Genomic DNA, 27,532 nt, shown 5'->3' with positions numbered 1-27,532 from the left:
AACGGGAGTGTCCCTGCCCTCTGCAGGGCTCTGAGCACCCACAGCTCCCTGTGCTGACAGCTTCAGTATCTTAGTGTGGACGAAGATACAGTAACATGGGCTCAGATCCTTTTAATAGAAAAAATTAGACAGGGCAGCCCTTGGGTCACTTGGGGAAGCACACAGCGTGAGGGGAAGGGGTGCTCCCAGCAGCACAGTGCTGTGGAGCAGTGTGAAGGGTCCACATCAGCAGGGCACTGCAAGTCTGAGTGTGAGCATTAGATGGCTCAAGCCACGTGTGTGGAGAAAGCACCTGACACCTTACAAACCTGGGAGAGCAAGGGAGGTAAGCAGCACTTACTGGCCGTGTGATGATCACACTGTGCTTCCACGAGGTGAAGGAAGAAGCTGGCAGCAGCAAATCCCTGTTGGATGCAGTTGATGGGGATGGAACCACTGGGAGGTTGTGTCTGGGGGTACCCACACAAGCCCCCAGAGCAGGCATTGAAGCAGCCCTGCCTTCCCCTGGAGCTGCAGCACAGTGTTCAACACCCAGTTCTAGCAGGAAGACGTCCATGTTTCTCAGGGGCCTTTTGGTTTTGCAAGGACATGAGGGAGCACTGTAGGACTGATGTGGGTACATGGAAATCTCAAGGGCACACTGTCTTTTACAAAGCTGCCCGTGTCTGGATTGAAAATCTACATAACATCGATGCTTGCCAGTCTGGGAACATTTTGGAATTGGCTGTGAGGGCAGCTTCCCTCTGTGACCTATTCCTCTCTTCCATGTCTGGCCTAAAGCTGGGAGAAGTCCAAATCTTTAAGTCCAAACTAAAGGGATTCCTGCTTTATTGTCATCTGGTTTATGAAAAGGCGGAGCAGTCGCTGGTGAGCTGTGGGTGTAATGGCTTCAGTCACACGGTGCCCTGTGCACATGGCAGCACACAGCTGGGCCTGGCACCAGCAGTTTGCCACTTCACCACAGCACCAGCTCTGGAAAGATTATGGGCTCTGGGGCCAAGGCATCCATCCAGGATGACAGTCCTCTTTTTCCTCCACCCCAAAGCCAGCAGCCAGAAAGACCAAAGAAACAACTCCCAACCTCAGAGCAGCAGTCTCTGCACTCTTGTGCTTGCGGCATTGTCCCTTTGCACATCAGAGCAGAAGGACAGCTGGCCCCGCCACAGGTGGCACACCCAGGGCATGTGCAGAGCTGGAGCCCCAGGCTGCCTGCCTCTCACCGCTCCCTGCCAGGTCCTGCCTCCCACGCTGCCTGCAAGGCAGATCCAGCCACGGAGCCTCTTGGCAGGCTCCCACGGGCTGCATCACTCATCAGCCAGCAGGAGCAAGCTGCCTGCTTTGGGCATGGCTGATGGCACTGGCTGCCCTGTGGCCTCCCTGGAAAAGGTGCAGCACATCTCCACTAGCACGAGTGGTGAGTGCTCTGCTCCTGCCCCAGTTTGCCATGCCCTGGTGCCAGGAATCACCATGCTGTCCCATCCCCCACAGCACAGATCCCATTAGGAACTTGCTTGTGGCAGACCTCAGGGGACTGTTCTACTGTTCCAGATTGGATGTGGAAGGGTGTGGGTGAAGGGTACAACCATCAGGCTGTGCTCTCAGGGGACCATAAAGTAATGCTTTGCACTGTATAGCTGGTGACCCACTTCTGACCTTAAGAAGTGGGACCTGGAATGCTCAAGCAAAGCATAAAACTCAGCGCCTTAAGCATGAGCTCATTAGGAACTTCCTGAGAGTTGCTCAGCCACATCCAGAGCAGAGGGCAGTGACCCTGCCATGGCTTTGAAGAGACCTGAGTGACTGGCAGCTTGTCTGAAACACTCGAATTTCCCACATTAACCAATATTCCAGGTCTGCCACAAATTAGGTCTCACTCTCACCCAGCAAAGTCACCTCACCAAATTAACACAGCTGCAGGGATGGATAAAAACATGGACCTTGACATTGTCTGCATGGCACAGGAGTTCTGTCAGGCCTTGGGAATCACACTCTGGCTAATGTGCCAGCATTACCCCTAGAGGGTCAGAGGTCTGAATGTGAATGAGCAGCTGTGACTGTGACTTAATCCTTCCCAGAGTATTTTAAGTGATTTTAAACAACTTTTCACTTCTGAGCTGCTGAAATTCTCATGGGAAAAGCATTCTAAAATAATTCCAACTCACAGGAATGTGTCTAAGATAGATGCTGGGAGGCTTATTGTCTATGTATTTAGGGAAAATAGATAATCTAATTTTTGGAGTCCAACTAAAGTGAAAAACTCTCAGCATTGCTGCACCATAGAGGCTCCTGCTCATCTTCTCTGTACTGGTGGCTATCTCCACGTAGCATCAGGCATCACAAGTCCTGGCCACAGAGTCTTCAAATGGAGGCATACAGAATTTAAGCTGATTTTTAAAAAGTATGGTTTAAGCTATATCAACCTCTCAACACCAGGTTCCTTACCTGTTGAAAAGAAGTGTGGTATCAATGCACTGATGATGTGCTACTTTTGTATTTGAATAATATAATGATTCAGAATGTACAGAAAAATGGCTTTTTAAATTTCATGTTGATCCTTTTTGGGGAGAAACTGAGAATGGAATTTGGCATTTCTCTGGCATATCCCACTGCTTTGCTAGTATAACCAGTGCTCTTCTCCTCACAGCACCAGTGAGTCCAAACCAAGGAACAGAGGATTCTCACTGACAGTTCCCAATCCCTTTTTAATAATTTCTCTGCCCAGAAGCTCCTTTTCCTGTATGATCCTCTAAAGGTCTCCTGCTTGACCTTGCTTTTCTTCTGTGAGAACCAAAGCTCCTTTCTGCCTTGAGCTCTGGGGTTTGCCTCCTTAATGCTTCAGGAGGGGGAGGTGGAATGGGTTAGAGCATGTCCCCAGAGATGAGAGCTGAGAAATGGTCTCAGTTACAGCATTTTAGGTATTGTCAGCAGCTACTGCACTGTTGAAACCACCTAGCAGTGTGTGGTATGAACAGCCTGTCCTTCTGAACCTTTAGCAAAGTCAGAGGCAGATGTATTCTTATATCTGGATGAGGATGTAAAAGAGGGGTGTGAGCTTTAAGGATCTCTTGAGTGCCATATATCTGCTAGTACTCTTTAGATTATTTTATAATATATGTCAATATATACATACATGCCACTAATATCTCCACCAGTACAGACTTTTTTTCTGCCTTTCGTGTATGTATGAGTTCATGTCCAAATAACGTAATTTATCTTTTGTGCCAGGAAGAAGCTTATTCTAATGCTTTTTTCTACCATGTTAGTAATTTTATTTGGGAGCCCTGAATGTCACAAAAACCCCCAAAAGTTATGCATTTACAGGAACTATGCATTTACAGGAACTATGTCACATTTCCAAAGAAGTGCAAAACCCATATTGAAAGCTATGAACCTCTTTTTTTGACAATATCTTGATTTCCTTTCTCACTTGAATTCCCACGCTCCTTGGACTGGGTTTGAACCCATCTGTTTGGATCCTCTGACTGCAGTGCACACACATATACCAAATTCTCCTGGGATTAATGTTAAAATGTACTTACTTCAATAGATGAGATATCAAAGTATTGACTGGAGGCATGAGTCAATTTCACTGTTAATTCATGCACCTCGTTACCCTACTCAATCAGAGTGCTCTCATTCCACTGGGAAGTGTTGCTGTAATTAAGATCCTGGAGCTTTTTGAGAAAAAGGAGCAGAGACAAAATAAATTGAAGGAGAGCTGCTCTCACCTTCTGTAAAAGCTGTAGTTGCATTTGAATTTTCTACCAAGCCAGAAGATTGGTGTTTGACACATGTCACTGGTTGCTTGGAAGAAAATTATGGATCCAGACCCATGAGTATGTGCCAACTTCAGGAGGAAACTACAGCATGCAGCAGCTGAGGCCCTGAAGCAATGTCTCAAAGACAGACTTTTTTGAGCACTGGGATTTCTTTCATTTTCTAAAGATTCTTTGCCTCCAGTGTGTTATGTTCTGATGCACAAGGAGTACAGGGAGAGGATTCACTTACATTAGGGAAAGAATCTCTGAGCAGGAATTGGGAGCATCTATTTATCAGTGCAGATTGTGCAAAGGGAAGGAAGATCTGCTACAAATGAGTGTGCAGACTGATTTAAAAACCAGTCTATAGTGCAGAAGCTTTGTGGTTGAAGTAGGGAGACTGCAGATGGAAACTGAATTACATTCCTCTAGCATGGTCTTCCTGTCTGCAGAAGGCATTAAAAGTGGCAAGTGCATCTGAACCAGCAGAAACTGGCAGAGATAAAATTGATGATAAATGCCCTGTATCCTCTCACTGAGATCCCTCACTATGCCTCACCAGCTGGCATATTTGAGTTTCTTCCTGGTGTCCCAAACTGCCCCATTTTTTTAACCTGGATATAGCTTAAGTAAGTAAATATAAGAACACTCAACCCTTTAGTCAGAGGAGGAAAACACATTTTACATCTTCTTCCACCTAATCCCTTTCCTATAACCTTTGTTCATTTATTTGATATTGTATTAGTGATCAATTAGATAAACCCTAACCTGGATAAACCCTAACTTCAATAATCAGTGTTTGCATGGTACAGCGAGCAGCTGGAGATGGAGATGAGGAGGGAAAAAGCTGTTTTCTCTTCCCTATCAACAGGGAATGTTCAGCACTAAAAAGCAGATATTGAGATCAGGCCAGGCAGGGCAGGTGTAAGGGTCACACCTTGGCAGGGTCGTCACCCAGCCTGTGGCACTGGCCCGTAACTGATAATCTCCTGATACTATTACAGGCAGTGCCATTATGACTGTCAACTTTAATTAAGCACACTCCTATTTGCTGTTTCCTTCTAAACATCACTCCAGGGCCACAGCTAATTCAGTGTGCAGCCAAGCTTCACCAGGAGGGGTTTTGCCTTGTTTCCGTCAGCCACAGGTGGGGTTAGCCACTGGTGTGCCTGTGGCAAGAGGACTTTATGGTGCAGGAGGGAACTCTGATGCAGTGGATCATCCACTTTCAGCCTGTCTCCAAACTCTCAGCTGCTGACAATGCTGCTCCAGAGCTCTCAGCTCTCACAGAGGCTCAGCAGCAGAGCCCCCTCCCTCCTCCAGGCAGGGGGAAGCCATGCAAAGGGGTGCTGGGCCACCACAAAGCCCCCTCACATAAAACCTTCAACAAAGCTTTCAGCTTTTGGTGTCTTTAAGCCTTGGCCTTCAGTTTATTCTGCAAATATGAATTAAGCATTAGGACATCTCTGTTCTGCAAGGACACTGAGCACTGATACAGCCCTGTGTTTTATTCATTATGAAGGACTGAATCCTATTACATTAAAAATTCAAATATTAAACTGTATTAAATGGACACGTAGGGGATATATGTCTGTATATAAAGATATCCATTTATTCATAAGCTCAGTAGGGTCTTAGATATATGTAAAAATAAAGGGAAATTAAGTTACTCATCCAGTCTCATAAAGCAAATTGGTAGCTGAGTCAGGAGAGGTGCTTAGGAGAAGTTATTATTTGCTGTTGGTTACATGGGGAAGCTTAGATCCTCTGTCCAGGAGTCAGTTTGTATTTGCAAATTATAACTGTCTTTCCTGAGGTGTCATTTGTTTAACACTTTGAGAATTCCATTGTCAGCTGCTGAGGAAAAAAACATTATGGCTTTTTTTTCTATTCTTCCACGCAGTCCTATTTTAAATTTATCAAATTACTTGTCCTCCTCTTCTTAGCACGTGAGCCTCACTGACCCTTCCTAAGTGAGCTCAGTCCTGCTCAAACGGGCCCCTTAAGAGCACAGCTGGAAGGACATCCAGGGGTGCAGTTGGGCCCCCTGGGCACCTTCTCCCACACCTCACTGTCAGGAGCAGGAGCCAGGTCAGCTCTTACACAGCTGGGACACTTCACCCCTCAAGCCTGGTCAAAGTGTGGATGTGCTGGACTGCCCAGAGAAACCCTGTGGTGCTTTGTGTGCACATCTGGCTCATACTCTCAGAGTAAGTTAACAAGGTGTTGTCTGCTCTTGCAAAGCACCATGGAGTTCTTGCAAAGCACCGTGGAATCAGAGACAACATTACTTAAAAATTTACCTTCCCCCATCCAAAAGACTGACCACTGCCCTTCCCTATCCAGAATGTGACTTGCTTTTATTTGTGCCACAAAGCTGTGCCACATCTCTGACTCCATCCGAAGTCACAGTAGGAAATTTGCCCTCAGCATCGGTCTAAAAAAGCTGTTTTCTAGAGCAACATGCTCTGATTTGAAGATTGCTAGCCATTAGTGGCTGTATTATCCCTTAGCCAGCTCTTTCTAAACAGTATCCCTGGCAGTGATCTTATCTTACTTGAACACTGAAGTGGGTATTTGTGGAAAATACCCAGGGGGTAGATGAAGGTCATCATTGTCCACTTACTTAATTATGGAATAACTGCTTTAAGGATGGTAAACAAGTCTATTACAGACGGGGCTAATGGCTTCAACAAAGTTTCACACGTCTGTGAGTGAAACAGAGTGAATGGCAGGGATAGCATGGACTTTATGAGCTACACTGACAGTCTAGTCTTCTCTTCATTGAGATCAGGCCTGGATCAGCCTCTGAAGGACCAAGTAATGTGTATGTCTAAAAGCTATTAAACAGTGCATTGACAAGATCTCCTTGTCAATGGACAGCATCATTCAGGGAAAACACCCTGCTCAAAAGAACTTTATCCAGAAATATTGAAGCTAGTAACAAAAGAGAAAGTGTGTAAAGCACCCTGCAGTGCAATCTCAAAATTGTCAATTTAATGTCCTGTCCCTGGGGAAGTAGAAGCAGGATGATATGGGATTTTGTCCTCCAAAGGCATCTCTAAGAGAGGAAGTTGTAGGTGCAGCCCAGAAGTTTGAGGTTCCCTTGTTTAGCCCACTTTTAAAATGCCACTCACGTTTTGCTAGCAGAGCAGTTACAGATTGGTGGATCTGGATGTAGAAATAGGATCACCAGAGGCCCAGTATGGATGGAAACCTTCTGTCCCCTCAGCCATGAGATAAGGCCTAGGATACAAACTCTTCATTTCAGGGAGTTTGTGCAGATTGCCTTGTTGGGTAGAAGTGCAAGGGCCTAAGTACTGTTGTATTACAGAATTGATGCGCAAAAAGTTTTTCCATTTAAGAAAATGCCCCAGAGACATAGAGGCTTTACAGAAATTAGAAAGGACAAATTCAGAATAATAAACTTGAAATATGACCTGAATCTCTCATTGCACATCATGTGTAGCAAGAGCTCATTTTGTATTGCTCAAAAAATAGTTACCTGCAGTGCAGGGATCAAGACAGCAACACAATCTTGAAGATTAAGGAATGATTTTTTTTATAGTTCTGTATTTGTAGTTGTGATATTGTGGCTTGGGTGAAGCATCCAGGCAACAAGCCAGTCGTCATGATTAGCAATATAATAACAACTGGCTAAACAAATATTTCACACACACAGATCTAATGAGGCTGGTGCTAGGGAAAATGAGTATTAAAAAGTTAATTAGGATGTGCTTTTTAAAGCACATTATTCTTTAGTGTTGCTGGTATATCACCTGCAACACCCAGCATGGCTCAGGAAAGGCTGTAGCCAGATATAGATACAGGAGCTCTGTTGAAGAACAGTGTGAGCATCCTCAGAGCAGTCGCACTGCACCAGAGGGAGGTGTGAGGCCCCAGCAGCAGCCCTGGCTACATCCTCACATCTTGCATAAGAGTGTGGAGGTCAATACAGCATTTCATATGAGCCCAGAGCAGCTCTGGCCATTCAAACTTCTCAGGGTCAAACAACTTTAATTGTAGATAGCCCTATTCCAGCTATTCCTCTGAAAAGCATATGGAGAAACACAGTTTGTCTCCCAGAGTATGATTCTAGTACTGGACCACCTCCAACCCTGCCACCTATACCTGCATGATAGCCAGGAGACACAAGTACTGCCAGGCACCAGCTTGTCTGAAACATCTGCAGATGTTTCCTCTCTGCTCTTATCACGTGGGAAGGAGCTGCAGGACAACATTATGCAAAACCCCTGTTGTAATAGGCTTTGGTTGTGCTACATGATGTTTGATCAGACACAGTCTGGGATAAGTGCATCAAACTACTTAATCATGAAGGTGATTTTTGCCTTAGTTTCTCCAAATTATATTGTGTGTTTGCTTGAATTTTATGTGTATGGTGACTACTGAATCTGAATGGCTTGTTGGGCAGACATATCATAATAGTCTGTACAAACTGCAATAGGTTGATTAAATCAAGTTACTTTGCTTCTGCAAGCCAATAAAGTTCTTTGCTCTCCCCAATTAACTTCACAGTACTCATAAAGCAAAAGATTTAATTAGACAGTCCTTTATGTTAGCTGATATTTACTGTATATCCAATAAAAATAATGAGGTAGATGTATACTGAGAAGATCTTGCCCTAAGTACTTTATTAGAAGCAAAGCAAAAGTGAAGCTCCTAGTCTGTATTTATTACTGGTGTAAAAATTAAATGAGTCTACAAGAACTCTGCACTTGAGCCATGGATCCTCAAAGCTCTTAACATGCTCTTACTGTTTAAACTTTGCTACATAGGGAGTGGTTGGGATGCAAGTTTCAGCAGTTGTTTCAGCATTTATTTGGGTGAACAAAAGCTTTTGGTACAATTCTCTCATGTCTGCTTCAGAAAGGTTGCTGACACATGTACCCAGCTCTGTTTTTTCCTCAAGAAATGTATCCCAATTTGTGACTAGAGGCACAGGCTCTTAAGACAATTCATGCAGGTTTTCTAATGAGAAGCATTGCTAGTTTTAGTTGGACTGTTTTAAACCAGATAGATTTTTCTCAGATCTTTAGCTATGAATGCTGAGGAAAGAAACCCCAGCCAAATGTGAATTTTGTGAGTTCTCTACCAAATGGATTCAAAATCCTGGTGAGAAAAGCTTGGAGACTTTGTGTGCCCAGAGCTGATGGCTGCCTCTCCACACCTGCTCCTTACCCAAGGGAGCTGCTGGTGAGCTTCTGCCAGAAACCACAGCAGCTCTCATGGGGACCCTGGTGATGTGGATGTGCTCAGGAGCCAGGCTGTGGGTCCCAGGGGAAAGTGGTTTTTGTGAACTTACATGCTTAAATTGTTCTTGCTACCTCCACAGACATGCCTTGCTTCCACTGGAAGGCAGCTGAAGCCTGGACAAGCGTTAGAAGCCAAACAGGAAGGTGGGAGCCTCCTTGGGATCAGAAACAGATCTCCCAGAGGGTGCTGTGAACCAGCAGTCTGCAGCATGAAATCAGGCTCAGGTCTTGGGTTCCTGGCCATATAATCAGATAAAATAAGTTTCCTTTTTGCCAGTCACCCAGCGACCTTGAGGCATTTTAGAACCTGGAGGAATGACTTGTCTAACCAGTGCTTTTTCCTACAGTGATAGTCCCTGGACAACTGTTCACCTATATTCATACCTGCCACTGTGTGTTAAAGGGCAGCAGACCCCTCTATCCCATCTCCTTGTTCTTCCATCTTAAATCCAGCTCCTGCTCCCTTTCTGATACAAATGTCATACATGGAGTCTTTCTCTGCAGGAGCTTCTTCAAATTTGTGCAGCAAAATTCGAAAATGCTTCAATTTCTACTCATACCCACTCCCAGGTTCCAGGTTGCTGCTGGTGCTCTGGAGACCCCATTTATGACAAACCAGTACTGTAAATCCCACACTTGGCACAAAGGCAGCTCAAGCCACTTCTTCTTGTCTCCTTCCTCTCCACCCTGCCCATCATTTACATGCCATCAGTTGTCAGGTGCCTCAAGATATTTTTGGACTCAGATTGTCTCATGGTTTGATCTTCCACATTTTACCCATATATACACACATTCATGTATTTTATTTTGCCCCCCCCCCCCCCCCCCCCGCCTTTAATTCTACCATGCAGTAGAGCAAAACAAATAAAGGTGTGAAATCAGCTTAACCTGTGTCAGATAACATCTGTGGTAGTATGCCTGCCAAGAAATGTAAGTCATCATCAAACCATCTGGTGCTATACCATGCATAGGCAAAAGCTTATTTTTTGAGTCATGAAGGTGGCTTCTGCTTGACTCCAAAGTGCTTGAGTTCCTCCTCCTGATTTAGGCCACTGAGACTGGCACCTTTTTCTGAAGTGGTAAATCCAAACCCAGCACTCTCAGGAACCTGGGTCAGAAGATTGTGCCCAGTCTCTGTGTCATAATTTTAAGCACCCACAGTTGTGTTCACAGAATCAGAAAGGTCAAGCTCACTTCTCCCATCCAAGTGCCCTAAAAAGCAGACTAAGAGTACATATTACTTTGCACTCATTTATTCAGGCTCCAATTGCATTGGGGATAGCTGAGGCAAAAGCGAGGCTGGGGTGCCCAAGGCCTCTCATGGGCAGGAGACCCTCAAGGGGATGAGAGTTATGGCTTTGAAGTCTATCAGACTGAGAGAAGCATTAAACCTTGAAATATTGCTTTCTGTTTTTGGGAAGGGAAGGTGAGGATATGCTCTAAAAATATTGTCATGGTTAAGAAAGAGGCACTGCACTACTGCTACCTCACTGTGTCTTGTTTATAATGTGAAATTGTGAATCTTGCTCATTCCCTTCCACAAGCAGGTACATTCCTTGAGGAGATGTTGCAGGGTCTGAGGCACAGGCAGGTAGAGGGTTCTCCTCGTCTTGGGGCAGGTACCCAAGCTGACTGAGGGATGAGTCTCTCCATAAAGCTTCACACACCCCTCTTAGACACCCAAGCCCCACCCCATATCTTCTGAGTTTCATTCAGGGGCCAGTGTGTAACACAGAACACCAAGTTATATACCTCACCTAAAACATGTCTGCATGTAGCTCTGAGCCTATAGACAGGAACAGGAGGTGCCTGAGCAGGGGTAGATCCTTAGATTCTTTGGAGTTTTCCTGAACCATTTGGGGTGTCTATTGCATGGCTTTAATATCACACTTCTCAAGTCCTGAGAGGAAATCTGAGGAAGTCATAGGGAAAGGGTTAAAGGCACCACAGTCTATAAAGTTGTGTTCTGGAGAGGTGGCACATAGCAGAAACTGAAAAATCCAGTAATTTCCTGCTTCAAACTTCCTAATAACCAGATATTGAAGACAACTGAAACACGCAACAAGAGAATTGAAGCCATGGAATAGAATAAGGAAAGAGCTTAAGGAACATTTCGATTAGTGAGATGTGTTCCAGCTTGCATAACCAGACAAAATCCATCTATGAGAGCTTATCTTTGACCATGCAAAGCCATTTCCAAGCTATTAACAATTGATTTTGAGTAACTGGGGAATAAGAGGAATGACAGGGGAATACTTAGTCCCTGCATTGCAAGGAAAATCAAGGAATTTAAACATATATCACTTTAATTCTAGAAAAGATTGCCAGAACCTATTATGAAACCCTCCATTTATAATCAGGTACAGATTAGTCAGTTGATATGAAACACACTGCAGGGATTTGTCAAGAATAAACCATGCCAATTTTTTTCCTCTCTGGTGCAGTGGTTAAGGGAAACAGAGTTAATTCTAAAAGTCTGGACACTTTCCTGGTGGATATGTTCAGGTGTGCACCAGAAAATCACCATATAGACTGACTGGGAAAACTGAATCCACCTACATGATAAATGGGAAGAGTAAAAAATGGCTCAAAGCATTGCAAGACTGAGGGACTGTGTGTTCAGCCTATGTCTGACCACTGTGTGGAAGAATGGATGATGAGGAAGAGAATGCAGCTAAAAGAGGTCTGAATAAATCCAAGTGTTAGAGCTTGAAAGACACTGGAAGGCAGGTTCATGACTCAAAATTATTGTGATCACTAGGAAAAGTGCTCTAAAATCCTCAAGATGAAATTGGGCAAGCAGAAAAGCGAAGTGCTGCAAGTAGAAAAGGGAAATCAATGTACAGCTACAATGAGGTCCACAAAGAAAATTCAAGGGAAATAGCAGCAAAAAACTGGGGATGTTTTCTTTTTTTTTGGTACAGCAAATGCAAAAACATCCAAAAACCAACAAACCAAATTCAATCAAACAAATAAAGAAATGGATTTAAACCACCTGTGAAAACCCATGATTTGGAAATTAAAAGGGTATCTGTACCAGAGGATGAAAATCTGAAACAGCTTTTCAACAAGTCAAGAATCCTTACAGGGTTCAAGATGGAAAAGGGCTATTTTTGGCAGGGAGTTATCAGAGGTGGTTGCAGGAACACAGGCCCTGTCTGTGTGACCCAGGAGCTTTCTTGCTGATATCTTTCAGCTGCTTCTCTGTAAGACATAGGGGAGTGATGCTGCTCTTTCAAGGCTTCAGCTGCAACTGCTGCCTTCAGCCTTGGGAACCCCACTTTGTGGAAGAGAGAGGAGATGGAAAAGACCCAGGACCCTGAATGAGAAGTCTGGAAAATTGAGTGTGAGGAGAGGCTTGGTTGACTTAGAATGGAGAAGACTGGGGAGCAGGCTGGGGAAATGTGATGGCAATCCTGCACGGAAGAGCCACAGAGTGTGGCATCTCCATATCCCATCCTGGACAGCCTCAACTGAAGAAAAGAGCAAAGATGTTAGGAGAAAATTCTAGAGTTCCATTTTCAAAATACAAGGATAGACAAATATTTAGATTAGTTCCTTTAAGTGTAAGACTTAATCTGTCCATCAGGCTGTCAATGCTGGAAAGTCTCACATTACCTAATGCACCCTGGATAGTTGAGTGTTCTGTAAGAGATCCCTTCAGTCTGATGCTTCTGGGACTCAGTCTTGTCAAAATCAGAGAGAAGCTGGGTGATAAGCACCTGAAACCATGACAGTGTCAATACAAGAGATCTCTGCAAACTTAGAGTGAATCTTCCACCTTTCCCTGATCCTCACAGCTGTACCAGCTGGTATTTTCTCAAAGTTTGTTCACACAGAGGTGCATAGGCAGTAAAAAATCCAATATGCTCTCAGTCTCCAGTGGCAATAACATGGTACTGCTTTCACCATTTTCTTTCAGACAGAGTTTGAAGAATTATTATATTAGAAATAATTTTCAGAGACATATTAAGCTTAGTCCTGCCCAGTACCCCAGAGTGTCTTTTTAGTTTTCAGTCCCGAAACAAATTATTTTGGAAGGGTAATAACTGGCACTGAAATGAGAGAGTAAAAAGGTGATGGGTGTGAGGAAGAGGGCACAGCAAATGTGCCCATAGCTTGAGTGCTCTGCCATTGCCCTTGATAAATTCCAAAAAGGAGGCAAACACCTGGAAGGAGAACAAGATACCCAGGATTTAATAGTAAATTACTGTCAAGAGAAAACAATTATTTTATTGTTTGCAAGACTGAAACCACAGTGGATGATAACACCAGGCTTCAGAGTGTAATGATCTCTGTTCACTCTCCTAATAAATAATTTTCCTCATTTAGCCTGCCCTGTGAAACAGCTCTGGCTTGCTGGATTCCATGAATGTGCTGATGAATGTTCTCCCAGCTTAATGACTGCCTGTAACCTTGCTGCTCCCTCAACCAGTTGTTTATTACTGCCAGCTTTGTCCCCCTCTAGGAGATTGTTTATCCAACAACCAGGGCATTGCTACTGGAGCATTTCTAAAAAGATTATTCTGCTAATTATTCAGGTCATTAAATGCAAGGTGAAGCAGGCACCAGCTCTCAGCTTTGAGTTCCCTGATACAAGAATATTCCTGTTACATAAAACCCCATATTTTTTAATTCTGCAGCATTTAACTTTTTGCAGCCTTGAAGGAAGGTTTCAGCACCAGCAGGTGTGGTTTGTTTGTAAGAAATGAATTTTTCTTCTTTTTAATCAAAGATACATTCAATAATCACTGCATGCTGAAGATATTTCTCTGCCTTTTTGCAGGAGAACAGTTTGTGTCATGAGGGGGAAAAAAACCAAAACAGCTGCCCAGGAAATACCAGACAGGCATCAGCATAATCCACAGGCAGACACTTCAACTACCCCCTAAAATACCAGCAGGTTTTGCCTGAAAAACATGGATATTTTTTTTTTTTTTTCTTCCCTCATTACCCCAGGGGGCTGTGGAAACAGAGGCAGGCTCGAAGTCACCTGCTAATCAGGTAGAGGGTTTCAGGGGTTCAGAAGGGACCATCAGCTCTCAATCACTGCTCACCACTTCATGGAGAAGGGGGCAAAGTCCCTGTAGTGCAGGGCTCATCTGGAGCTGCTCTGCTTCCTTCACTGGTTTTGGTTTTGCCCACATCTTCAGAGCTGCACTGCAAGCAGCTGCAACAGTTCATTAAAGACATGAGGAGGAAAGGCTGAAACAAGACCCCAAAGGAGGTACATGTAGATTTGACAGAAGGTGAAACAGCCAGGTTTGCAGGTGGTAATGGGGCTGTTTTGGGTAGCTGGTCAGAGGGACCTCCCTGACCTGGTGAATGGAGAAGAAGGTGGCAGATGAGCTTCAGTGGAGATAAAGCAGGTGATGGAACTTGGGGAGTGTTTGACTGACAGTTCCAGCTGAAAGCACTGCCTAGGACTCACTTTGGAAAGCTGCATGCCTTGCTTCCCCTTATAGGCAAGGATGAGGTGAAAACCAGCAAGTTTTACTCCATCAGAGGCTTCAGTTCAGGATTGAAAACACCATTCCCACAAAAACAATGTCTGAGAACTCCTTTGGGAAGATGCCCATCATCCAGCTGTCACCCAGTGTTTCTTGGCTCCTTCAGGGACAGCAGCCAGCAGCGGGTGCCCATGCAGGGCTGACTCTCACAGTGCTGCATGGGCTGAGCAGTGGCAGATGCTGCAGCAGCACTTGGACCACTCATAGTCAGTGACAGAGACTCTGGAGCCGAGACCATGTGCTGGGGCTGTCTGAGGGCACTAGAAAAACCCGGGTTTCATTATCTCTGCTGCTCACAGAACAATTTGTTCACTCAAAATGTGCTGCTGGGAGCAAGTCCCTTCTGGAGAGGCACCGAGGAAAGCACATGACAGTTGTCCTTATCAGCACATCTCCTGCTGTCTGATCTGAGCCTAATGAGACCCATTGCTCTTCAAATCACTCTGTCTTGTCACTAATTCCATTTCCAGCCCTACAATTGCTAAATATCTCTTCATGCACATATTTATTTGCTCCACAGTTACTTTGAGGTTAACAACCTATAATGCAGTTTGCCCAGTCTCTGAGCTGCAGCTTTGCAAATTCATCTATGATGTTTACAATTAAAGAATGTAAGTAAAAGGCCACAACATCAGTAACAGAAGGAAAAAAGTAAATTATGGCTTCCTAAGGTCTCTCAGCATCTGCAACTCCCTTGTTTGCCAATAGAAGACAAGGGCCAGGATTGTAAACTTGCTGCCTCTGACCTGGGAGAAGAGCTTTGCCAAAGGACAAAGTGTTTCATGACAAAAGCCCTCCCTAACAGAAGTGATGTATTTGGGGAAGGGTAGGATCAACTGCACTTTCCATTTTCTAGATGTTTCAGCCGATGTCGCTGTTTGTAACTGTAAGAAAGGATTCAAAATATAACTAGTTGTGTTTAAAAAAGGTCTTGAGGATATATCCAAAGTAAGAAAACAAGGAATAGCATGCCAAGAAGTAGAAGATTTCTATTTAACTTTTGTATCAGCTGTCTATTAATAATAGCTGCACAGAGAGACACTGACATCGTTTCCAAGCACACAGAAATCCCCTCTGCCCCTTATGCTCCATATAAGTGATAGAGGAGATTATATCATGAGCACTAATTCAAACCCACAGCCCCAAGGCTTCTCAACGTTGAGTGTCCCCACTTTTTCAGTGCCTTTGACATTATTTACATTGACATTATTGATCCCTTTTGTAGGGTAGTGGGAAAGGTCAATCCCTCCTTCTGCACAGCAAAACCCCCTCACTCACTTGGTGGGCCTGGTTACAGCATTATGTGCCCGCAGAGTCTCAGACTTACTGTAGAACCTTCCCATCACTCCATGTGTAAGTCAGGTATGATCTCTGGGCATAGACCAGGATTTACAATGGACAAATGTTTCATTTCTTCCTTCTGTCTCTTTGGAAGGGGAAGCTGACAGTCCTTAGAGACTCACCAACCACCCTGGTTTGGACACAGTATTGTCTCATGGAAACCTCTGTCAACAGCTCCCACTGCCTTTTATTCAGACACCTTTCCCCACACACAGGAGCTGCCCCTCTCAACAGAAGGATGCTGAGATCCTGCCTCTTCTAGGAGAGGTTTTGATCTGCTGCTGGGATTCCAATCCTTTGAGTAAATTCCCACTGAACCCTGGACAGCGGCACCCTGGGAAGCCAAGCCTGGCACTGCAGCCAGCTTTGAAACCATGGGGGAACCCAGAGAGCCAACCCCATGCAGCACTGTACATTTAACAATACCATAGGGTAACCAGTGCAGGCAGCAGCACCAGCAGGAATGGCACCACGGGCACCCAATGCCAAGCAGAGTTAACAGAGAGACCAGCAGCCACCTCCTTTCTCCTCCTCACCCTTGAGAGAATCTGGTCATGATGAGAAACAACTGCAGTGCTTCAGCTTTTCAAAAAAGCTGTGCCAATGCAACACAAGGCTACCAGGTGGGTAGAGCATCCCACTGCTGTCCCTTCAGCCAGACAGGATTTACACCTACCCTGCAGCATCTGCCTACAAACTCCCTGGGTCATTACACTGCTGGGGGTGTCTTCAGCACAATCCAGCCCTTGAATATGGGGTCACAAGGAGTGTGGGATTCAGTTCATCACCTCAGGGTTCACTCTTGTCCCAAGCAGCTGATTAGCAATTCTGCAGCAGCAAAACTACACTGCTGCATAAGCCAGGTTTAGATGGTGATCCTTTAAACAGGAATGATCTCTGTCAGAACAGCTTTCTTAAATCCCAAGAGATGCTGCTACTTGCACTTAATTGTTTTTCTGTGTATTAGCTATTAAATGGTATTAGCATAATATGTGCTCCCATTTACAGAGGAAGTGTTTATCTGTGTGCCTTCACCAAAAAGTGGGTTTGATTAATTAAAAAAGGAGGATGGATGGGATTGCTGTGAGGATTTGAATGTTAATGCACCAGCAGATGCTTCCTGATCCTCCCAGCAGAGTACATCACTTTTAATAAACTCGGAACAGATGGCTGGCTGCGGTGTCAGAGATGATACGTATCAAAGTGCTCTGCACTCCCCTCCCAGACAACTCTGTCCTCAAGTCTCAGAATCCAGAGGGGTGAATCCTCACCTGCAGCCCGCTGGCAAAGTTCCCTCCACCTCAGGGGTGCTGTGCTTACTCACTGCAGCCGTGGAGTCCTGCCAGGGACGTGCAGGTTTTCTGCTTCATGAGTCCTGTGGAAATGTGATTGAGGCACTTGCTGGAATGCAGAGCCTGTAGTTAGATTACTCAGGCTGCACAAGAAGCAGCAAGAGATAATGTCAAGCTAGTTAAAAGTTTAGGTGTTCTTCTTTCTCCTCCATGGGAGCTGGATTCTTCTTACTGCAAACAGGAAAAGCTCCTTAGTTCAAAAAGCTGTTGAGTCAAGCCTGCAGGACTGAAGTGACATCTCACTGAAACATTGGGTGAATCAAAATTGCAACTAAAACTCTTTATGTGTTTTATGTGTTCACTTCATCTCTTGACCAAGCAACCAAGCAAACAGGATAAGAATCCAATTTAAAATAGGAAAAAAAAAAAAAGAATGATCAGTGCTTTCTTGGGTCTTTCTTTCCTAGGTCACTCTACAAAGAGGATTTTGTCCGAAGAGTGAACTGAATCACTGGACAATTAAATGTGTTGCAGTGGTCATGTGGGAAGGGAATAGCAAAGTTGATCATAGAAACCAGGTCCACAAGCTTTTATCACAGGCTGAAACATTTTCCCCAGTTCCTCATGCTCATCACCTAACTCATTGATACCTTTGTTAGTGCTGGTTTGAGCCAAACTATGCAAAGAGTTACCCGATTCCTTCGGACCTATTTGCTGCCAGGTGCTGCTGCCACCTGAACAAGCTGCTGGCAGTAACTGTGGGAGTGCCAAAGTCTGTGTGACTACTGGAAAGGAAAAATGAGCTGTATGATTTGCTAGAAAATAAAAGGCAATTTTCTGAAAGCAGGGAGATGAGTCAAGCAGGTCTTTGTACTATCACTAGGAAGGGAGAATATCAGTCTTAGGGAACACTACTGTTTAGGTGCTTCTGGCAGCTGTTCAAAAGACTATAGAATTAGGTTAACAGACTGACTTCTAGGTATCTTTACCATCTGCAGCTCAAGCAATATAACCAGAGGAAAATGCAGATCTCATCTCATTAAAAAAGCTATGCCTCATGCAGAGTGCTGGAGATAGAGAATGTCTGAGATCTTGTGGGTAAAATTTTCAATGAGAAATCCTCATAAAGGAAAAGGGCTGGCACTAGAAAGCCGTGTTTTGTGCTTGTAGAAGGAAATCTGGCCTTGCTGCACCCTAGCAGGAAGACAAGAGGGAATGAAATTCTAAGCAGAAAATGAAGCTCTGTGCTGAGACTGATTTTGAAACATCTATTTTTTTAGCCAAAGTACAACAGAAAAGCATGTGGATATTCAGCATAAGGAATGACAGACTGACAGTGGAATTTCCTGGAGAGGGTGATAAATGTGCAGCTCAAAAGCCTTGACCCAGGTTCCCATTTGCACCACAAATCTCCAATCAAGGCTTGCATGAGCTGTGCTGGGTCTTGGCACCCACCATTCTGTAGGTTAGAGGCAACATCTAAGGCAGGCAAGCCTGCAAAGCATATCACCCTGAGCTGTACTTTAAAGCAGATCAAATTTTCTGGTGTTGGTTAGGATGACGTGTGGACATAGTGTTCAGGGAAAGTGCAGGATGAAATTGAGCTCTTTGGAATTAAAATCAAAAACCAGGGCTGTTTTAAAGAAAATTGGATGGATAGGAAGGGGGAAAGCAAATAAAATATCAGGCAGGATATTCTGGAGAGAAAAGAAAACATAGATAATAGGCATTGTGATAGAAACAGAGAGGTTTGAATGGTGTTGTTCAGCATCTCAGTGTGTGTGTATAACACAGTCCTTGACCAGCATGATCCCTGGGTATCACACAACATTCCACTGTGCTAAGGATAACTTCCAGCCTGTTCTTCCTATTGCACTTCAATAGACCTCTCCTATAAAGCTCTGTGTCAACTCATTTCTTGTTCAAAAGTAAAATATTATTGTATATTAGAGGAGTAAAATTAAGACAATGGCAGTGTGATTGACATTTGGGGGGCGGGGGGTGGTAAAAAAATACTTCATAAAACTTATCCCTGCCAGTAAAATGGAAGCTTTGCTGCTGGATGAATGTCTGTCTTGGGAAGTTCTTTAAAGTCTCCATTTATCACTGTAGCAGGGACCATTGCCTGCAAGCATTCAGTGACTGCAAAATAAACTTTCCCATGAGTACAAACTCATCATTCAGTTCTAATGATCCAAAGAAAAGTTTCAAATTAATCCATACAAAAAAAAACCAGCGGTGTCACCCAGGATGTTGATAGGAATAGAAACACCATGGTCAAGGTCACCCCAGTAATATGGAGAAGCTCTGTGTCCTGTACACCAACTATGCATCTAAGGATTTCAAACCACTGCCCATTGCTCATGCTAAAGCAAAGAGCCTGCCCCTGCTTCATTCCAAAGTCCATGTGAATACTGTTGAAATCAAGAGTGTATGTGAGGTTATGGTTTAATAAAAAAAGGAGATTGAATATGATGGTAAGCTTCTCATTATTCACTGTTGATCTCTGCAATACTAGTCAACATATCCCAAAGTAACTTCTGTTACTAAAGGGATACTTCTAATATAAAAGGTGAAAACATCAATATCTCTGAAAAATGGGGAAGTACCTTTTCTAGGTGTGTGGGGCACAGGGTGAGTGTCTGCCTCTGATCTGAGTAAAGACAGCAGCAGCTGGAATAGATGAGTCAAGTCTCCAGCTCACTTTTATTCACTGCCATAATTTCCTTGCTTTGTGGTGGTTTTGTTTTACCCCTGAGGGTCTGACTTCTTTAATTAGTTTGTTGTTTTGGTTTGTTTTTTTCACAGGAGTGATACATAAACATTTCCTTTTCTCATCTCTGACTAAATAGAGGATAACAGCTTTGTTAGACAATTGAGTACCTTCCAATCAAACAGCAATACATTATCTCTGGGGAACTTTCTTTAACCACAGAACACAAGCAGCTTCTTTAATTGAGCTGTTCTTGAGGCCCTTGGCAGGGGCAACTGGGGCTGCTGCTTTTCCTGAGAGCATCTTTGGTGCAGTACAGGAGAGAGTTCTGTGCTTGGATCCACAGCGTAGATTTCCAATAGGCTCTTCTGCTTACCCACCTCTTCCAATTAATGAAGCTCTCAGAATATGAAAAATTAATTCCTTAGCCTAAGTCAAGGATTAATCCCAGATGGTTTATGTTTTGAAGAAATTGCTTATAAAATATTAATACAATACAATACAATAAAATAATAAGATAAAACAAAACAAAAAACCAGAGTGATTGTGATATTCAGGAATGTGTGAACAAAAGGTCAGGACTGAACTCCCAATTCTCTTTGTGGCTATTGTACAATGAGACAGCTGTTTGTAAAGGGTTAATAAAGCACCAATAGATGCAAGAATGATTTTAAAAACATTAATAACCTGTGATCCAGATGGCTATAAACATACCAGTTGATGGTGGTAGAGATAGGCTTCAGCACAGTAATAAATAGGGCTAATCAAAATATGGAAAAGAGTTTCTGCAAAAAATTTCAGTGAACTAGAAGTGTTTCAGTTCAAAGGGTCTGAAAAATTCATACTTCTATTAAAAGAAGTTTGAAAAGAAATCCCATTTAATTTCTGCTTTTATTTATTAAAAGCACACTCAAACTAGATGTTAACAATTTGTATAATCATCAAAACCCATGAAAAATATCCTGCTAGTCAACTTCCAATGACGGAACTGCATTGCTCTCTGAGGCTCTGATCCTGCAGAGAGTTTCAACAGGAATTATTTAGGACACTTATTTCATTTTTAGGCTCACACCTGTTTCTCCACATTTCCCATTTCAAATTCAAAGCAAGTAAGAACCACATTACTGGACCTCTAAAAGCATGGGGAACACCTGCATGGCTTGGTACCAAGAAAATCAAGTTAAAAAGGAGCAGGTGGTGTCTGGAAGCCAAGGAAATTATACATCATTGCAGGGAGGGCCAGAAGTACTTACCTTAGGAGGTCATCTGTAGTAGGAGCTGCGAAGAGCACCAATACATGGCTCCCCCTGTCCTTGGACAAGTCAAGGTAAGGCTGCACTTAAGTTGCTAAGGACAGAGGTGGTGCACTGGAAACAAGAGGGTCACTCCTGCACTGGGGCCACAACAACCCCACAGTGCTACAGGCTGGGGGCAGAGTGGCTGGAAAGCTGCCTGGGGGAAAAGGACCTGGAGGTGCCATCTGACAGCAGCTGAACATGGGCCAGCTGTGCCCAGGTGGTCAAGAAGACCAGTGGCATCCTGGCCTGTGTCAGCAATAGTGTGGCCAGCAGGACCAGGACAATGGTTGTCCCCTTGTATATACAGAATTCAAATTGATTTCCTGTCTTTACTTTTGTTGGCAAACAACATTGACTGATGTCTTTTTCTTTTCTTTTTCCAAAGACATTCTCTGAGCAAGTGTTCCTCCTTCTCACAGGTGTTATCTTCACTATTACCTCTACTCCTTGCCTAAATACATTTAAATTATATCCTTGCCTCTGGGGAATGCATCCCAACCTCAGGGAAGCTAGGTCTAGAATCAAACCCAAAACCCACAGGAAAGAGTAAAAGTCTTTCTATTGATCTATGTTTGGGTTCAGGCTTTCAATGAACAATTTACTTAGAAATGCAAATAGTACATTTTCTCCTTACATTCCAGTTTCTCACTGTGTGAATATGTCAACCAGGTGCAAAGTTCCCCTCAGTACAGAAAGTCATGTACTCACTACAGCTTTAAACACCAAGTGAGTATAGTACTTACTTATCTTCTCTCCCTGGGGGAAGCCCTTCTATTTATGTTCCTTTGAAATTACACACAACAACAGTTGCCTCCTATATGGCATGGAAGATATGGATTTTGCAGGGATTTCACCATATTTCTGGTTATATAGCTACCTCCATAAAACAAAAAGCTGTTGAGAGCCAGCAGATCATGTTTCAGTAAAAACTCTGAAAAAACCCAGAAAGATAAGCATGGTCTGTATTTTTTTTCCCTGTTGGTTTGGGGTTTTTTAATCCCCAGCAAAGTAGAAATTGTGGTTTGTCCTGAAACGTTCTCCCAAGCACTTAGTAGCAGAGACTGTCTGAACTCAGCTGAGTACATAGAGGAGATCTCTGCAAGGTCAGTGGTCCAAACCCTTTCCTCCAGAAAAAACTAGGAGCTGCAGGACTTCTTCAGGATCTCCCAAATTTTCTTTGGGCTCATCCTGCAATGTGGAGGAATCTGTCTGGACTATTTTTTCTGCAGAGCATATGAATGAGGTGGGTTTAGCAGAGACTTTGCTGCATTTGAAGGTGCCTCATGCTGCTGTCCCCTTGCCCTGCAGAAAGTAATTGGGCTGCTCCCCAAGGACAGGCACTGCAAACCCTACTCTCCTTTGAAGAAAAAGCATTGGTCAGGTAAGAAACCTGAGCTCCTGCAGGCTGAAAAAAGCCCAGTAACAGTAATTTAAGATTCTGTGGCTGTTCCTCAAGCTGCTCTGTGCTGATGCTCTCAAGCAATTTAATACCTGAAAGGCTACCTCCTCCTATTCCTTGCTTAGTACAGAAGAAAAAGGTTTGCTGTGCCTGTAAAGAGAACATTCATTAACTAGCATTAACATGAATTTGATGTTCAAAAACTGCCTTGCCAACAGAACATCTGAAGTAGGATCCATCTGCACTGCACAGGCTACCCAAAGCTCTGCTCAAGCTGTGCAGAGAACAGCCTGACCCAAACCAGGCTGAGTGGGTGGAGGGAAGGGACCAAGGTGCCAACTGAGACCAGCAGGGTGGGAATTTTTTTCTTTCCTTATCCAGACTGAGTAATTTCCCTGATACAGGCTGGGGCAACTCTTTACTACTGACTTGCTGCTGGAGCAAGAACTCCAGAACTCCTCCCTGTCCTCTCCACAATCTCTTTTATGTGAGGGAATAATAGATCTTCAAGGATACTCCTGATACATCTATGTATGACCACTCCCAGAATGAAAACCAAGTTTTTTCAGGTATCCCCAGAAAGTTTCTGGGTCACTGAGTGAACACTAAAAATATTCTAGTAACAGTGTTCTAGTGAGAACAGGATACCCCAGGACCTCTTTGCATTATGTTATAGGTAATTATATGCTGTAGGTAATTAACCTGTGGGACTCACTGGCTAGTAGCCAGGTTTAAAGGAGCCTCATGAGAACCAGTTGACCGAGACTGTTTCTCTTGGAAAGAACATGAATAAGAGAGAAATATAAATATCATGAAAGCCTCACTGGACTAGGGAAGAGAAAGAGTTTTTGTCTTTCTGAGGTTTAGAATAGAAGAAGAGGTAATTTTAAAATAACAGATGAGATACTTTTTGCTGTGTTTAAGCAAGCTGTGGCATTTAATGCCATAAAGCTGAGGAAGGTACCAAATTTGAGAAGACTCTCAGAGGGACAATCAAACTAGCTACTTCTAATTAACACCAGAACATTGTGGAGCACTGTAAAATAAATATCAGGGCCAGTGCCCAGCTTTTGGGAGACTTGAAAGCTGGGATTCAGCCTGGCGTGCAGGCAGGAAGAGGACCTAGTCCTACCACAGCCATTGTCCCTGCCTCCAGGTGAGAGCCCAGGGTCTCCAGCTCCCTGCTCCAACCCAAAATAGCAAGTGTTGTGTCCCTGTGCTTCATATCTCCCAGCAGGTGGTTCCGGGAATGTGCTATTGCCACTGATTGAAGAATAATAATCTTGTGGGGACAACAGTGCCCTGAAAATCCTTAAGTCTGGCTTTTGGGACAGAGATATGTTGGCAGTACATGCATGAATCCTCACACCTTTCCTTCATCCTTCTTCAAGCGTGGCAGAGAAGCAGGCTTTGTGCTCAGTTGTCTTTTCAACTCTTCAAGTGCGTTGTTTCCGATGTGAGCAAATAGAGATCAAAGAAAACATCCAGAAAGGAAATTGTTTATGTGAGACCCATGTACCCCTGTGGCTCGCTTGGTTTTCACTGAGCAACTGGTTTGGAATGGACAGACAGATTTGGTTTATAAAGGAAGAGGAATAAAATGATCTCTAAAAAAATATACCTGGCAGTCAATGTTCAGAATCTGGGCTGATGCTGACTGAGTATCCCTCTGTTGGCTGTGAGCTGCTGGCAGAGTAGAGGCTGTCTGATGGGCTTATGGACCTCCCAGAACAGGAGTGCTGCTCCATAGACCTCAGTCATTCTTGTCACTATTTTTTTCCCTTAATTCTCATGAACCCAGTTAGTGTCTCTAGGTCAGTAAACAGTACTGCCTGTCTCTAGCTTCAGAGCTAAGTAAGCCATATCAATTATTTTCTCATAAACTTGTTTAAGAACAGTCTAGAAGTTATGGAATTGTTTTACCTTACTGAATATATACACCAGCATCATACAAACTTTGCTGTCACAAATAAAACAAAACCATAGCCAAAGGAATAATCAGGAATTTCCAGAGGAGGTTGTTTGAGATCACTGTTCAGGAAGAACTTCTGTCTCCACATCTTTTTGCAGATTCAGTGGGGCTCACATGAATCAGTGAAGGTTTTCTGTAACTGCCAGGTAAACTAACCGTGGTATTGGAGGGATATGACATTTTCCAGGTTGGTGTTTGAATAACATTTAGAACAATTATATTGAGATCCAAGCTATTTGTAAGGGTGTCCAGATGGTATTCTGCGATGACTACAGAGAAGTCTCTTCTTCCAGCAGGGAACATACTCCATCTGCCCCAGTGAGAGCTGTGCATGCCAGGCAAGGATGAAAATGGATAGGCAGAGGTAGCTACTGTCAGGTAGCTTTTTTATGGGGTGTAACTAGTCCTTTCAACAGGAAAATAAATTCATTTCAGGTTGATGCAAGGACAGTCTAGACTAAGAAAATCAAAGCAAGTCAACATCATTTTGCCTCTGACCTGAAAAAGAAGAGAGGACTGCCTTTGAGCAGCCAGATGAGTATTCACAGCAGCAATCTGAGCTTTGAAGCTTATTTCTATTTACAGGCAGACAAGCAAGGCTTGTATGAGGGAACTGAGAGGTGATGGTGACTGACTGAGGCGGGAAAGAAGAAAAGGTATGATGTGGGGGTTTTAATAGACTTATAGTAATTTTGCAATGAGCTTACATTCAATTTTTTCAGTCAAACAGTTATCAATTGATTTTATATACAAGAAGGTAATTGTTGCTTATCTTTTCTTAGTGTATTTTTGGTTAGGGGGTGGTATTAGCTGTGCCTTGGCTCCAAACCTTTTTGGTATCTTCACGAAAATGACACTTTCCCTCTTTGTGTGCCTCAGTATCTGGATCTGTAGAATCACAGCTGTTTGAAATGCAGTGTCAGTGTTTCCAAGCACAGAAAAGGAGCGAATTCTTAAACCATTTTCGGCCAAGAAATTATACAACAAAGCTCTCAGAATAACTCAAAGTAAAAAACAAAATCCCTTGGTTTTATTCCCTGAATTCTGAAATAAAGTAAAAAAAAATTTTACTCTTGAGAATAGAAATTAAGCCACATAATCTCTCAATCAGATGACCTTATGCACAGAAAGATCATATATCAATATGGCTTTTAGGCTGACCCTCCTGTTCCCTCAGCTCAGAGCATGGATAATGCAACAGTCCTGGGTGGCTGCTTCTATCCATCAGGACATCGCCATCTTTTCAAATCACTTTCAGGCTGGGAAGGCAAATATCTCTGTTCATCTGCACATGTTACATTGGTGACTGCAGGCAGGTCATGGTATATGGCTCTCCACAGTCCCACCGCACTTCATGCACCAGAAATTGTGCAGCTATAAGGAAAAATGGAATTGTTCTCTACAGACATCAACAGATTTTTTTTTAAGGCTGGAAGTGGTCAGAAATGTCCATCTTCACTTCTTTGCCACTCATTGAAGATGTAGTCCTGTTTTCCATATACTAAAACACAAATTACAGTAGAGACTCACAAACCTGCTCTTTCCTTATAGTCTGCTTCAGGCATTGTCTTTCTCTGAGTGGTAGAATACCTTTCACTTTTTTATTTGATCACTTTTGCTCTTTTGACATATATCTTTCCCTGGCATGCTTTACTGTGACAGTTCCTAATATAGCTGTGCCTAATGATACAAATTCCAATAGCAGACATACTGATTGCTGGATTAACAGTTTCATATCCATTTTTCTGGGGCAAGAAATAGAAAAATTCATCATCCATCATGCACTATTACAGTGGGAGAATGCATGCCATACCTGGAAAGCATTTTGTTTCTCCTTTGCAATGAATTTAATGGATACAAGACCACACCCTGAGAAAGAGAAGAAAAAATAGTAGTTATGGGCACTACAGTATCCTGTGAAATTTCTCAAAAAGAAAAGGAAGAAGGAGAAGAAAAGGACTTCATGTAAGAAACTGGATTAGAAGTGAGACAATTTATTGCTCTAATAAGATCAGCATTTATACGTAAGGACGAGTAAATATTGACTAGGAAAACATAGCCTGGTAAGAAAATCAATCTGTTTCTCACTTAGGAATACATAGAAATTTACAATCCTAATAATGCTCAGTTTTTCAGACTCAGAGACTTGTGTGTTCTGGTGTATCCTAAGTGAGGAAAAGGCCCCTATCCCTCCACCCAAGTGAATAATTCAACAACACACACCCTGGGAAAAAAAAAAAAAAAAAAAAGGAAAAAACCCCAAAACTAAACAACACAACAACCAAAGAGAAAGGGTATCTCTTATTCCTGGAGATTTCCCATGGAACAAGAACTGTCATGGGTGTTCATTTCATAGACTTATGAACATTTAACCATCCATTACTGCCATCCACAAAGCACTGTTCAGAAGATCAATTTCCATCTTTTCTCTGCATTTAACTAGGAAATGCAACAGACAAGAGGAGTTCTGATTTTGTATGAATAGCCTTTTACAATCCAAATGTGTCTTTTGAAGCATGCATTTAAATCAGATAAATATTAGAGGACATTTGGGAACACATTTCCATGTGCACCTGGAAAGAGAAAGGGAAAACAACAGTGCAGTCTGTACTGCCTAATCTCATAGAAAAGTTCCTGTCACCTTAGACCAGATGACAAGTGATGACCTCTTAGATTCTCCCTAATTCCTTGGGTGCAGGACTTCTCAGTGATCAGAGTGAGGCAGGATGGGGAAGAAAGATGGTGTATTTTTCTGAATATTGTTTTCTAGTCTAAGCCCCTGCATTTTGTGACCTCTGAAATTGCTTCAGGAATAGAATGGAGTAGCAGAGCTGCTATTCCTAAAAAAGCATTGGAGTTACTTTAAAAAAAGAATCCAGCTGGCTGACCTGACAGATGCTCCATCCAAAGAATAGACAGCCATTTTTTCAAAAGCATGGAAATGCATGTGACTAAGAGAATGACACCATTTTTTGT

The 27,532-nt window shown here is 43.3% G+C and overlaps 1 long non-coding RNA gene across 2 annotated transcripts in view; it reads right to left on the bottom strand.

The window, feature by feature from the left end:
* LOC110476416 (uncharacterized) overlaps positions 1 to 27,532 on the bottom strand; it is a 33,236-nt gene that overhangs the window by 5,096 nt on the left and 608 nt on the right. For both annotated transcript variants that reach the window (XR_013340145.1, XR_004148382.2), the window contains exon 2: positions 26,370 to 26,425. This is a non-coding gene — a long non-coding RNA (uncharacterized LOC110476416). The remainder of the gene's footprint in view (positions 1 to 26,369; positions 26,426 to 27,532) is intronic.

Source organism: Lonchura striata, chromosome 6, assembly GCF_046129695.1.
Source record: "Lonchura striata isolate bLonStr1 chromosome 6, bLonStr1.mat, whole genome shotgun sequence".
Classification (NCBI taxonomy): Eukaryota; Metazoa; Chordata; class Aves; order Passeriformes; family Estrildidae; genus Lonchura; species Lonchura striata.
Note: the sequence above shows the minus strand (reverse complement) of the source record. Positions and strands in the feature narration are given on the sequence as shown.